This window comes from Elephantulus edwardii, unplaced genomic scaffold (genome assembly GCF_000299155.1).
Source record: "Elephantulus edwardii isolate Elephantulus edwardi_28Jun2011 unplaced genomic scaffold, EleEdw1.0 scaffold00018, whole genome shotgun sequence".
In the NCBI taxonomy this organism is placed as follows: domain Eukaryota; kingdom Metazoa; phylum Chordata; class Mammalia; order Macroscelidea; family Macroscelididae; genus Elephantulus; species Elephantulus edwardii.
Window position 1 is genome coordinate 15,540,786 of NW_006399768.1, and position 1,349 is coordinate 15,542,134.

Sequence of the window (1,349 nt, forward strand, 5' to 3'; positions counted from 1 at the left end):
TATAAATTCACATTTATATATCTGGGGTATTCATTAAGTCTCCTTTTTTAGAGAAGGGTTATTTTGTTTTTTCATGATGACTGAGGCCGACTGCTGCTTTCTTGACATTTAGTGAGTTTTTACTTAGTTAATGTTAGGTTCTTGTACCTATATAATGACCAAGAATATGGCATTGATTTTTGAAGGACCTGTATATTGGTGCTCCTTTCTTGGGAAAGACAGTCAACCTGGAGAAAGATTTTTGTTGCCCTCCAAAAACTGTGGCTAGATCCAGCCCCTTCCTCTTGAGTTTAAGAAATCCTATATGGTATACATCAACATCCGTGTTTAAGGCCACAATGTCTGTGATATTGGTTCCAAGTGCACGACACTGAGGGCAGCAGCTAGGCAGTCTCCAGGCCTTGAAGCAGCAATGGACCCAGGCAGCAGTGAAACAGGATATTCAGGTAGCACGGCAACAGTATAGCAGTTTATTTCTCTGGGTGAGTCAGTGGTCTGGACAACACTTGAACTATAGTCCCTGGACCTGGATGGCAGTGGTTCTGTCATGGGCCAGGGTGAGAGTGTACCTTCTCTGGTCCACATCCTTTAATAATCGCTGAAGAAGTGGTGGCAGGAAGATGCTCCAGGGTGATCCAAGGGAAGAGTGAAACCTCTGAGAGAAAAGTACTATTAGGTTAACAACTGTTTCAATCAAAAAGCATCTGCTTGATAAACAAAAGCACAAAATTTTGATGATTATTGGGATATTTGTATCATCTCAAAATATTTCCTCAGGAAAGCTTTATTAATTAAAAAATGTGGGATTTTAACTGAGGAACCATTTTAGACAGTAATCAATGTTATCTTACTAGGTTAAGAAAATAGTCATAATATTCTATAATTCACCAAGGCTGTTAAAACAATTCTGCCATTCATGCAAAAAAAAATAATAATAATGTCAGGAGAAACTGAATCTTGCACTAGAGCACAGAGAAGCCAAACCAGAAGGAACAATTCAAGATATTGAAGAGCTGAACAGAAGATTCCAAAAGGCAACACAGGAAGACAAAGTAAAATATTACAATGAAATGTGCTAGGAGTTGGAGTCAGAAAATAAATAGGGTCAAATTTGCTCAGCGTTTTTAAATCTCAAGGAACAGAAGAACAAATTCAAACCTGAGTTGCTATAATAAAAGATGCTTTAGGCAGAATATGAAATGATCCAGGAAGGATTAAAAGAAGATGGAAAGAACATACTGAGTCATTGTATCAAAAGGAATTGGCAGACACAGAAGAATGTAATGAAATAACATATGAGCAAGAGACTGTGGTGATGAAGAGAGAAGTTTCAGTCACTTTCAAGGAAA